The sequence below is a fragment of the Diceros bicornis genome, chromosome 4 (assembly GCF_020826845.1).
Source record: "Diceros bicornis minor isolate mBicDic1 chromosome 4, mDicBic1.mat.cur, whole genome shotgun sequence".
NCBI classification, from domain to species: domain Eukaryota; kingdom Metazoa; phylum Chordata; class Mammalia; order Perissodactyla; family Rhinocerotidae; genus Diceros; species Diceros bicornis.
This window is the reverse complement of record NC_080743.1, coordinates 27,510,851-27,523,504: the sequence shown is the minus strand read 5'-3', so window position 1 is coordinate 27,523,504 and position 12,654 is coordinate 27,510,851. Positions and strand designations below refer to the sequence as shown.

Sequence of the window (12,654 nt, the reverse complement as noted above, 5' to 3'; positions counted from 1 at the left end):
GTTTTTCATCTCCAGCATTTCTGATTTGTTTTTCTTTATCCTTTCAATCTCTTTTCTGAAGAAGTTCCTGATTTCATTGAACTATCTGTATTTTTTTGTACCTTGTTGAGTTTTTTTTATGATAGCTATTTTGAATTCTCTTTCATTTAGAGTATAAGTTTCTGTGCCCTCAGGATTGATTTCTGGGTGCTTGTCATTTTCCTTGTCTGGAGTATTAATATATTTTTTCATAAGCCTCTGCATAGTGATAGTATCTAGTTGCAGCTTCCACCTGCCACCCCTGGGTGGGGGTCAAGAGCTGTGTATTTTGAGCCTGCCACGATCCCTAGCTTGCTCGCTGCTCCCGCTGTTGCTTTTCTGTCATATGTGTGGGCGCTCTGCCCATCTGCTTAGCTGGACCTCTGGGTGGCGGAGGTGCACTTTCTTTCACCTGCACAATCCCTGGCGGCGTTCTCATTCTGCCCTTGCTATCTGCTCACCTGGGCTGATGGCTTGATGAAGACACCTCTGCAATAGCTTGGTCACTTCTTTGTGGGGCTTTCCCATGGGCTGTGAGGGAACTTGGAGAGCAAAGGTGTTCCCGTGGAAGGCTGCCCTCCGCCCTCTCCTCTCTGAGCCTTGCGCGGTCCCATGCCCTGGGTTGCTGCCATTTGGGGAGGGAGAGGAGATCCCCTTACTTACTTCCACTTCCTCCAGGGTTCCAGCACCTCCAGCTTCAGACATACGGCTACATGGGTCTCTCAGATGTCTTTTGTGTTGTGTGAATGTCCTGCGTTGGTATATGAATGTCCTTTTCATGGTTTCCTAGGGGGGAGAGTCAAAGGGAAGAGCTCACTCTGCCATGTTGCTGATGTCACTCCCCCAATATTTGTCTGTCTTTGACTGGCTTAAGATTCATCAGTTTGGTAGCATGTGACAGGATTTTCTTCCATTTTAAGACTGTATAATATTCCATTGTACTTGTCTACCTTATTTTCTTTATCCATTCATCCGTCGATGAATGTTTGAATTGCTTCCACCTCTTGGCTCTTGTAAAAAGTGCTGTTATGAACATGAGTGTGCAAATATTTCTTTCATACCCTTCTTTAAATTCTTTTTGATATATACCTACAAGTGGGATTGTATATCATATGGTAGTTCTACTTTTAATTTTTTCAGGAACCTCCATACTGTTTTTGCACGACTTTACACTCTCACTGCATCTTCACCAACAGTTGTTAAATTTATTTTAATAGAACCATCGTCATGGATTTAAGGTGATATGTCATTATTATTTTGATTTATATTTTTCTGATAATTAGTGATGTTGAACATCTTTTTATATGCTTGTTGGCCATTTGTAGATCATGTTGGAGAAATGTCTCCTTTGTCTATTTTTGAGTTATTTGTTTTTTGTTGAGTTGTAGGAGTTCTTTATATATTCTAGACATTAACTTCTTATCAGATATATAATTTGCTAATATTTTCTCCCATTCTATGGATTGCCATTTCACTCTGTTGATTCTGACCTTTGATGTGCAAAAGTTTTTAGGTTTGATGTACTTCCTTTTTGCTCTTGTTGTCTCTGCTTCTGTCATTCCAAGAAATCATTGCCAAGTCCAGTGTTATGAAGCTTTCCTCTTCATTTTCTTCTAGGTATTTTATAGTTTTAGGTCTTACATTTAGGTCTTCGATTCATTTTGAGTTAATTTTTGTATACGAAGTAAGATAATGGTCCCACTTTATCCTTTTGTATGTGTTTATCCAGTTTTCCCAACATTATTTGTTGAGGAGACTGTCCATACTCGGTTGAGTGGTCTTGGCATCCTTGTCAAAGATCATTTGACCATATATTTGGGTGTATTTCTGGGCCCTCTCTTGTATTCCTTTGGTCTGTTTGTATATCTTTGTGCTAGCACCAGAATGTTTGGAGTATTGTAGCTTTGTAATTTTTTTTGAAATTAGGAAGTATCAGACCTTTGACTTTGTTCTTCTTATTCAAAATTCTTTTGGCTATTTGGGATCCTTTGAGATTTCCTATGAATTTTAGGATTAATTTATCTACTTCTGCAAAACAAAGCCGCTGAGAATTCAATAGTATTATGTTGAATCTGTTGATTGCTTTGGATAATATAGACAGCTTAATATTAAGTTTCCTGATCCACGAACACTGGATATCTTTTCATTTATTTGTGTTTTCTTTAATTTCTTTCAGCAATATAATGTAGTTTTCTGTGCACAAGTCTTTAATCTCCTTGGTTAAGTTTACTCCTAAATATTTTATTGTTTTTGATGCTATTGTAAATGAGATTGTTCTTCTAATTTTTTTTTTTTTTTTTTTTTTTTTTTGTGAGGAGATCAGCCCTGTGCTAACATCTGCCAATCCTCCTCTTTTTTTGCTGAGGAAGACGGCCCTGGGCTAACATCTGTGCCCATCTTCCTCCACCCTATATGGGATGCCGCCACAGCATGGCCTGCCAAGCAGTGCGTCGGTGCGCGCCCGGGATCCGAACCAGCGAACCCCGGGCCGCCGCAGCGGAGCGCGCGCACCCAACCGCTTGTGCCACCGGGCCAGCCCCTGTTCTTCTAATTTTTTTCACATTGTTTGTTGTTAGTGTGAACTAACACAGGAAACAATTTGATTTTTGTGTGTTGATTTTTTTTATCTACGACATTGCTGAATTCATTAGTTATAACAGTTCTTTATGTTATCTTTTGCATTTTCTACATAAAGTCATGTCTGCAAACAGAGATGATTTTATTTTTTCTTTTCCAATTTGAATGCCTTTTATTTCTTTTTCTTGCCTAATTGCTCTTGCTGGGACTTCTAGTACTATACCATAGAAGTTTCAAGAGCAGATGGCCTTCTCTTGTTCCTGATCTTAGAGGAAAAGCTTTCAGTCTTTCACCATTGAGTACGATTTTAGCTGTGTGCTTTTCATAATATTATGTTGAGGTAGTTTCCTTCTATTCCTAGTTTATTGAGTGTTTTTATCATGAAATGGTATTGAATTTTGTCAAATATTTTTTCTGCATCAGTTGAGATGATAATGTTGTTTTTGTCCATTCTGTTAACGTGGTGTATTACAATGATTGGTTTTCATATATTGAACCACCCTTCTGTTGCAGGAATAAATCCCACTTGGTCATGGTGTAATAATCCTTTTAATGTGCTGTTGAGTCAGATTGCTAGTATTTTCTTGAGGATTTTTGCATCAATATTCATCAGAGATATTGGTCTATAGTTTTTTTGTTATGTCTTTGTCTGGCTTTGGTATCAGTGTAATGCTGGCCTCATTAAATGAGCTTAGAAATGTTTCCTTATCTTCAATTTTTTGGAAGAGTTTCAGCAGAATTGATGTTAAATCTTTAAATATTAGGTAGACTTCTCCAGTGAAGTTGTTTGTGTAGGGCTTTTCTTTGTTGGGAAGGTTTTGACTACTGCTTCAATATCCTTACTAGTCATAGGTCTGTTCCTATTTTTTACTGCTTCATGATTCAGTCTTCATAAGTTGTATGTTTCTATGAATTTATTCTTTGTTATCCAACTTTTTGATGTACAGTTGTTCATAGTGTTCTCTTATAATCCTCTTTATTTCTGTGGCATGGTTTGTAATATCCCCTTTCATTTCTGATTTAGTTATTTGAGTCTTCTCTCTTTTTTTCTTAGTTAACCTAGTTAAGGACTTGTCAATTTTGTTGATTTTTTTCATACAGCCAACCCTTTGTTTTCTTTTTTCTGTTTTTTATTTCATTTATCTCTGTTCTAGTCTTTATTTCCTTCCTTCTGCTAGCTTTGTTTAACTTCCTTCTTTTCTAATTTCTAGGGGTGTAGAGTTAGGTTGTTGATTTAAAATCTTTCTTTTTTAATTTTTTTTAATTATTATTTTATTGAGGTAACATTGGTTTATAACATTATATAAATTTTGTGTGTACATCATTATATTTTCATTTCTGTGTAGATTACATGTTCACCACCCAAAGACTAATTATAATCCAAACCATATACATGTGCCTAACCACCCCTTTCACCCTCTTCCCTCCCGCCTTCCCCTCTGGTATCCAGCGATCCAGTCTCTGTCTCTATATGTTTGTTTGTTGTTGTTTTTATTTTCTATTTATGAGTGAGATCATACAGCATTTGACTTAATCCCTCTAACTTATTTCGTTTAGCATAGTACCCTCAAGGTCCATCCATGTAGTCACAAATGGCCAGATTTCATCTTTTTTTATGGCTGAGTAGTATTCCCTTGTGTATATATACCACATCTTCTTTATCCAATTATCCACCTAGGTTGCTTCCAAGTTTTGGCTATTGTGAATTATGCTGCAGTGAACATAGGGGTGCCTATATCTTTATGCATTAGTGTTTTCATGTTCTTTGGGTAAATACTCAGCAGTGGAATAGGTAGTTCTATTCCTAATTTTCTGAGGAATCTCCATGCTGTTTTCCATAGAGGCTGTACCAGTTGGCACTCCCACCAGCAGCATATGAGATTTCCCTTTTCTCCACATCCTCTCCAACACCTATTTCCTGTCTTATTAATTATAGCCATTCTGAGGGACATGAGGTGATATCTCATTGTAGTTTTGGTTTGCATTTCCCTGATAATTAGTGATGTTGAACATCTTTTCATCTGCCTGTTGGCCATCTGTATCTCTTCCTTGGAGAAATGTCTGTTCATATGTTTTGTCTATTTTTTAATTGGGTTATTAGTTTTTTTGTTGTAGAGATGTATGAGTTCTGTATATATTTTAATGTACGTACTTACAGCTATAAAGTTATCTCTTAGCACTGCTTTCACTGCGTCCAACAAGTTTTGGTATGTTGTGTTTGTATTTTCATTTGTCTCAAGGTATTTTCTAATTTACCTTTTTTCTTCTTTTTTAACCCATTGGCTGTTTAAGACTGTGTTATTAAATTTCCACAGAGTCGTGGATTTTCCAGTTTTCATTGTGCTGTTGATTTCTAGTTTCATTCCATTGTCATCAGAAAAGGTAGTTGTATCGTTTCAGTCTTGAATTTGTTATTAGTTGTTTTGTGGCCTAGCATGTGGTATATCCTGGAAAATGTTTCATGTACACTTGAGAAGAATGTATATTCAGCTATTTTGGGGTAGATTTTTCGTTTATGTCTGTTAGGTCCAGTTGGTCTATAGTGTTGTTCAAGTTCTTTATTTCCTTATTGATAATCTGCTTTCTTTTGTGTTTAATTGATCTTTTTGTTGTGGAACAGTTTAATCTCCTTTTATGTGTATTTTCCAGTTATTTTCTTGTGTTTATCTTGGTGTTTACAATTAGCATCTTAATCCTATAATAATTTAGTTTGAATTAATACCAACTTTGTTTCAATAGTGTAAAAACTGTGCTTTACAGTTCCATCTTTCCTCTTTTTGGTTTTACTGTCCCAAGTTACATCTTTGTACAGTAATACTGGCTTTTATGTTACCTGTGTAGCTGCCTTTATCATTTTTCTTTCTTTCTTTCTATGGCTTTGAGTTACAGTATAGTATCCTTTTATTGAAACCTGGAGTGCTCCCTTTAATATTTCTTGTGAGGTGGGTCTATTAGTGGTTAACTCTCAGCTTTTGTTTACCTGGGACTTTCTTAATTCCTTTTTTATTTTTGAAGGATAATTTTGCTGGGTATAGAATTCCGGTTGATAAGGTTTTTTCCAGCACTTTTATAAACATATCAGTGCTTTCTGGCCTCCATGGTTTCCGATGAGAAATTAGCTTTTAATCTTATTAAGGCCCTTTTGTATGTGACCGGTTGGTTCTCTGTTGCTGCTTTTATTATTCATTCTTTGTCTTTGGGTTTTTGACAGTTTTATATTAATGTGACTTAGTCTGTATGTCTTTGCATTTATCCTACTTGGAGTTTGTTGGATTTCTTGGATATTTAGATTCATGTCTCTTATCAAATTTGGGGTGTTTATGACCATTATTTTTTGAAATATCCTTTCCCTCTCTTTCTCTCTTCTGCTTCGTCTCTGATTATAAATATATTGGTACACTTGATAGTGTCTACTGGTCTCTTAGGTTTTATTCATTTTTCTTCACTCTTTTTTTCTTTCTACTCAGACTGCATAATTTCAGTTGACCTACTTTCATGTTCACTGATTGTTTTTTCCACTTGCTCAAATCTATTTTTGTAACCCATTTGAATTTTTCATTTAAATTATTGTTTAGCTACAAAATTTCTATTTGGTTCTTTTTTATGAATTTTTTTTGATTCCTTTCTTTCTCTTTGTTGATATTCTCTATATTTAGACATTATTTTTTTGCTTTCCTTTAAGGTCTTTTAGCATGGTTTTTTAAATCCCTTTGAGTGTATCTAAGACTGTCAATTTAAAGGCTTTGTCTAGTAAGTCCCATGTCTGTGCTTCTTCAGGGACAACTTCCCTTGATTTTTTTTTTCCTAGGAGTAGGACATAACTTCTTGTTTCCTTGCATGGCCTGTAATTTTTTTTTTGAAAACTGGACCTTTTGAATATTATAATGTGGCAACTCTGGAAATCACTGTCATCCCTTTCCTCAGAGTTTCTTGTTGTAATTTGCTTTGGTTTTTAGTTGTTACTTTTCTAAACTATTTTTTAAAAACTGTATTTTTTTCCTGTGTCTTCAAAGTCTCTGTTTCTTTAGTTATCGTCACCGAGTGCTTTCACAGAGATTTCCTTAAATGCTTGGAGCCAAAAAAAAAAAAAAAGGAAGAAAAAATTTAAGAAAATAAGTACTTTTCTACTCTTCGCAAGTTGTCTTTGTGTTTGGGGATCCCTTCAATTCTTAGTCAGGTCGTTTACCACTCTGCCTTTGCCTTCAAGTCCTGCTTGCACTGAGCTTAAAGAGTAGACAGAGGTAGAAGGTTAGGATTTTTTACTGGTCTTTTCTGAGCCTGCATCCTGCCATGGGCATGGGCGTGGATTTCTACATTCCCCATTCTATACACAAGCTTTACAGAGCCCTTATTCTCAAAGTATCTCTAATCTTTCTATCTCTCTGCTTTGCCACTTATCTGTCCTGAGACATTTTCGAGTTAGGTGAAACCAGGGCACATGCGTTTCATCAGTGCATTATCAAACCCCTCGGCAGGTCAAAACAAACATAGTTATTTCTTTTGGCACAAGGTCTAGTCTGCTCTCTGGAATGAAAGCCTCACAACAGGAATGCTGGCTGAAGTCTTTTCAACTTTTACTGTACTGTGAAGGGGGTTGGAGCTAGGCTAAGTTAAAATACCACAAAGCTTTGCTGCCTTTTTTTTTTTTGGTGAGGAAGATTGGCCCTGAGCTAACATCTGTTGCCAGTCTTCTTCTTTTTGCTTGAGGAAGATTGGCCCTCAGGTAACATCTGTGCCAATCCTCCTCTATTTTGTATATGGGACACTGCCACAGCATGGCTTGATGAGCAGTGTGTAGGTCTGCACCCAGGATCCAAACGCACGAACCCTGGGCTGCCGAAGCAGAGCACGCAAACTTAACCACTACGCCACCGGGCTGGCCCCTTTCCTGCCATTTTTAAGTTTCTCTTTTTTTTAATTCAGTATTTGCTTGGTGGCTGTAAACCTTTTACTATTTGCTAGAGTTGGGACAAATTTGCTTCTGACAATTTTTGCTCTTTTTTCCAGTCTTTTTTTGGAGGGACAGCCCCTTGAATACAGCTCCTACTGTATTTGTCAAAGAGTTCTCTACAGAAACAGAATCAGTCGATTGTGTATATATATGGAAAGAGATTTATCTTAAGGAAGTTGCTCCCGCAAAAGAGAGGCTGACAAGTCCCAAGTCTGTAGGGTAGGCTGGCAAGCTGGAGATACAGAGAAGAGCTGATACTGCAGTTCAAGTCTGAAGGCTGTCAGACTGAATGCTCAGGAAATTGGTGATGTTGAAGTTCATTTCCAAAGGACATCTGCTGCAGAATTTCCTCTTGCTCAGGGGAGGTCAGTCTTTTGTTCTATCCAGGCCTTCAACTGGTTAGATAAGGCCCACTTACATTATGGAGGGCAATCTACTCAGAGTCTATCAACTTAAAAGTTAATTTCATCCAAAAACACCTTCACTGAACCATCCAGAATAATCTTGAGCCATATATCTGGACGCTGTGGTCCAGCCAAGTTGACATAAAATTAATTATCACACTTACTCTACCAATTTAACTGACATCCTGCAATTAATTGATTTGTGTATGTTTATCTGGTATCCTGTGTCTTTATTGTATTCACTTATTAGTTCTAGAAGGGTCTTTTTTTTTGATTCCTTCGAATATTTAATGTAGGCTATGAGGTGTCCTGTGCAAATAGGGGCAGTTTTACTTTTTCCTTTTTAATGTGTATGCCTTTTATTTCTTTTCTTACCTTTTTGCAGTGGCTAGAACTTCCAGTTATATGTTGAATTAGAGTGGTGAGGTTGAACATCCTTGCCTTCTTCCCAGTCTTCAGGGGAAAGCATTCAGTCTTTTACCATTAAGTATGATATTAGCTGTAGGTATTTTGTAGATGCTCTGTGTCAAGTTGAAGTAGTTTCCCTTTGTTCCAAATGCTGAGAGTTTTTATCATGAATGGGTGTCCGGTTTTCAGTTGATATGGTCATATGATTTTTTCTTTTTCTTTTTTTTTGTGAAGAAGACCAGCCCTGAGCTAACATCCGATGCCAATCCTCCTCTTTTTTGCTGAGGAAGACTGGCCCTGGGCTAACATCCATGTCTGTCTTCCTCTACTTTACATGGGACGCCACCACAGCATGGCTTAACAAGCAGTGCGTCGGTACACACCCAGGACCAGAACTGGCGAACCCCAGGCCGCCACAGCAGAGCCTGTGCACTTAACCGCTTGTGCCACCGGGCCAGCCCCTGATTTTTTCTTTAGCTTATTGCTGTGGCAGATTACATAGATTTTTTTTTCAGATGTTGAATCAACCTCGTGTACCTGAATACGTCCCACCTGGTTGTGGTGTGGTATTTTTTTATGCAGTGTTTGATTCAATTTGCTAATATTTTATTGAAAACTTTTGCATCTGAGTTCATGAGAGATATCGGTCTGTAGTGTTCCCTTTTTTTGTACTCTCTCTGTCTGGTTTTGGTATCAGTGAGATACTAGCTTCATAAAATGAATTGGAAAGTGTTTCCTCCTCTTATTTTCTGGAAAAGATTAGAATTGGGGTTAATTCTTTTTTAAATTATTTAAAATAATTCTCCAGTTTAGAATTCTCCAATGAAACCATTTTGGCCTAGTAATTTCTTTTTTGGGAGTTTTACAATTCTAAATTCAATGTCCTTAATAGTTACTTGGGTTTTAAAGATTAATTTCATATTGAGTGAATTGTGGTTAGTTGTATTTTTCAAGATACTGGGCCATTTCATCCAAATTGTTAAATTTATGTCTGTAATGTTGTCCATAGTATGCTCTTATTGTCCTTAAGATGTCTGTAGGGTCTGTAGTGATATCCCCTGTTTCATTATTAAATTGATAATTTTTAATCTTCTTTTTATCTGTCAGTCTTGCTCGAAGTTTATTAATTTTATTTTTTTCCATATAACTAGGCTTTTGTTTGAATGATTTTTCCCTATTCTTCTTCTGCTTTTAAGTTTATTTCTACTCTTCAGTTATTATTTCCTTCTTTCTACTTGCTTTGGGTTTATTTTGTTAGTCTTTTTCTTTTATTGATATGAAACCTTTCTCTTTTCACATGTAACATTTAATGCTATATTTCCCTGTCAACAGTACTTTAGCTGCATCTCTCGTATTTCGATATGTTGTATTTTCATTTTCACTAGTTTGATTTTGTAAAAAATTTTGAGAATTTTTGAGCCATGGATTGTTTAAGTATGTTTCATTTTCAATTGATAGAGATTTTCCTGTTACTGATTTCTAGTTTGATTCTGCTCTGGTCATAGAACACTCTTTGTGATTACTGTTCTTTTAAATTTGTTCAGGTTTGTTTTATTGCTGAGGATATTGTTTATGTTCATGTGTTTCATGGACACTTGGAAAAAATGTGTATTCCTCTGTTGCTAGGTGGAGTGTTCTGTATATGTCAGTTAGATCCTGTTGGTGATTGTGTTCACATTTTTTTGTATTCTTTTGGTTTTCTGTCTAGTAGTTGTAATGACTTGCTGAGAGAAGGGTATTAAAGTCTTCAACTATGATTGTGGATTCATCTCTTTCTTTTTCAACTTTACCAGTTTTTGTTTAGTGTATTTTGAGGTTCTGTTGTTTGATACATACACATTTAGAATCATTGTGTCTTCCTGGTGGGTTGATCCTTTTATCATTATTTAATGTCCCTCTTGGTCACATTATTTTCTTTCTTTTGATTGATGTATTTAGACCATTTACACTTTAGGTAATTTTTGATGTGTTTCTTCTGGTTGTTCCTCTGTTTCTCTTTTGCTGCCTTGTGGGTTTACTTGAACATTTTTTGGGGATTACATCATTATTTATTTATAGTGGATTTTTTTTTAATGTATCTCTGTGTAATTTTCATAGTGATTCCTCTGAGTATTAAAGTACACATATATGACTTATTAATGGTTTACTGGTGCCAACATTTTACCCCTTGAGTGAAGTCTCGAAACCTTACTTCCATTAGCCTTTTCTTTACTTTCCTCACTTTTAAATAATCATTGTCTTGAGGATCAGATGATATAATTTGTTTCAGTCATCAGGGATAATTTCTAAAATTTGTAATGAAAAGCATAGTCTATTTTATGTATCCATACTTCTGATCTTTTTTTTTTTTTTTTTTTTTTTTTTTTTGTGAGGAGATCAGCCCTGAGCTAACATCCGCCAATCCTCCTCTTTTTTTTTTTTTGCTAAGGAAGACGGCCCTGGGCTAACATCGGTGCCTATCTTCCTCCACTTTATATGGGACGCCGCCACAGCATGGCTTACCAAGCAGTACTTCGGTGCGCGCCCGGGATCCGAACCAGCGAACCCCAGGCCGCCGCAGCGGAGCGCGCGCACTTAACCGCTTGCGCCACCGGGCCGGCCCCCATACTTCTGATCTTTTTATTGTTTCCTCTTTCCTTATTCTCAAGATGTTTTCTTTTATCATTTCTTTTGTGTTTAAAGAGCTTCCTTTAGCCAATCTTTAAGGGTAGGTCAGTTAATGACAAATTTTTTTAGTTTAATTTTGCTTGACTGAGAATGTTTTTAGTTCCCCTTCATTCCTGCAGGATTGTTTACTGGATATAGAGTTCACAGTTGATACTTCTTTTCTTTCAGCACTTGGAAAATACTCTGTCACTTCTTTCTGATTTCAGATGGGAAATCTGCAGTTATTCACATTGGTTTTCCCGTATAATTTGTCATTTCTCTCTCATTAATTTGAAGGTTTTTCTCTTTGTTTTTAGCTTGCAGAAGTTTTAATTCTAATATGTTGTGGCATGGATTTGTTTAGGTTTGTCTTGTGTAGGGTTCACTCACCTTCTTTGATTTGTACGTTTGTGTCTTTCACCAAATTTGGGAAGTTTTCAGCCGTAATTTCTTCAAAAAAGTCTGTCAGCCTCACTTTTCTTTCTTCTCTCCTTCTAAGACTCCAACGGTATGAATGTTGGATCATTTATTTGGATCTGTTGGTTTCTCACAGCTCCCTAAGGCTCTGTTCTTTTTTTAGTTTCTTTGTTGTTTAGATTGAATGAATTCTGGTCTCTTGTCCTCAAGTACTTCTGACCTTTGTCATCTTTATTCTACTATTGAGCCCATCTGAGTTTTTAAAAAATATGTTGCTGTATCTTTCATTTATATAATTTCCATTTGCTTCTTTTTTGTAATATCTGTGTATTTGCTTAGATTTTCAATTTTTTCATTTGTTTCCAGAGAAATTGTAATTGCTTATTGAATTATTTTTACAACGATTGTTTAAAACATTTGTCAGGTTATTTGAACATTTGATTTCTTTCGTTTTTGGTGTTAGTTGATTGTCTTTTTTCATTAAAGTTGTAATTTTCCTGATTCTTTGTATGACAGGTGATTTTTATATTTTATCCTGTACATTTTGGCTATTTTCAGAGGTTCTGGACCCTTTAAAATTTTTTTAACAAGTATATACCTATTCAGATACAGCATGCAGGTCTTAGCCTACTTTTTTGGGCTATAGTTCAATGATAGTCTAATTATCTGAGTATTGTGTTTATTTACTTGATTTATTTCATGCCTCTGGGGCTCCCACTGGTCCCTTCTGGTGCTGCTATAGGGAGTGGAAGATGCTTCCCCAGACCAGGCCACCTGGTGCCTTTAGGTGAGGGAATGTAGTCCCTGGCAGGACAAAGAATGTTTTCTGGATTTGGCGCTTGTTGTCGCGAGATCCCCTTCCTGGTACTCCCCATCTACACAGTACTTCTGGGTGGGAGGAAGCAGTCTCTCACTGACAATGAAGGGTAGTGCTTTTATTATCAGCACAGTTTCCAATTAATACCTCTTGCTGCTTCTGCCAAGCTTATCTGGTTGGGACTCCTGTTTGGTCCAGGGAAGGAATGAGCCTACCTGGGCTGCCTTCTGGTGCTTTATTGGGAACCAGTGGGCCTGGGTAACCTTATGTTGGCTGCAGGGTCATAAGATGTCCTGCTCTTATCCTCCACTCATAAGGTCCCTAACCAGTTCATCTTCCTCTTGCCATCTTTCAGATTTCTCCTTTGTCTGTTGTGTTATTCCTGGGTTTATAGTTGTACTGAGCAAGGAGGAGCA

General features: G+C 36.7%; 1 protein-coding gene across 8 annotated transcripts in view; it reads left to right on the top strand.

Annotated features, from left to right (window-relative positions):
* ZNF644 (zinc finger protein 644) overlaps positions 1 to 12,654 on the top strand; it is a 120,700-nt gene that overhangs the window by 54,476 nt on the left and 53,570 nt on the right. The window lies entirely within an intron of this gene.